The following is a 701-nucleotide window of genomic DNA, read 5'->3' as shown; positions in this document are numbered from 1 at the left end:
AAAATAGATTGAATGATCGTTCCTGATTAAATAAAAAGCTGCATTTGCAGTAGAAGGCTAACAGTTTCTGCTCTATTATCTAGACTTTACTCATTTTAGGATTGAAAAGAAAACATATCTTAAATAGATTTCTTTCCTGTCTCAGGCCTTAAAAGCAGGACATGCATCCATTAATAGTATATAGATACCCACAGTCTTGTATAAAAGTCCAACACACAAGTGAAATATGTTAACAGGAAATTTGAAGAAAAAAAAGGCAGAATTTTATTACTTATACAAATGCTCTTGCTAAATACAAAGAACATGGTAAATTATGTTCCAGTGAGTAACGTATGAATGTATCAGCAGCAGATCTACACGTCTCCTTCAGGTACTTGCTGGCATAGAAGACGACAATCTTGTGTCGACCTCAGAGTAAAACGCTCTTCTTTTACCTTGCCGATTTCCCACAGTAGTCGGATGTCTCCAAAATAATGTTCTGTATGCTCAGTTGTCTGAATGATGGTTAAAAACCAATTAGTAAAAAATGCAGTAAGTGCAACTAGTTTGCTACTCTGTAGCGGCACATGAGGAATAAATGCTAAGTTATGTGCTTCCAAATGGGATTCTTTAAAGTAACTTCTTCATCCGTTTTATTTTAAAAATGTGCCTTACCATGAATGAAAATCCAAACCTAGCAGATAAAACCATCTAAATGAAGA

Source organism: Etheostoma spectabile, chromosome 19 (genome assembly GCF_008692095.1).
Source record: "Etheostoma spectabile isolate EspeVRDwgs_2016 chromosome 19, UIUC_Espe_1.0, whole genome shotgun sequence".
In the NCBI taxonomy this organism is placed as follows: Eukaryota; Metazoa; Chordata; class Actinopteri; order Perciformes; family Percidae; genus Etheostoma; species Etheostoma spectabile.
Note: the sequence above shows the minus strand (reverse complement) of the source record.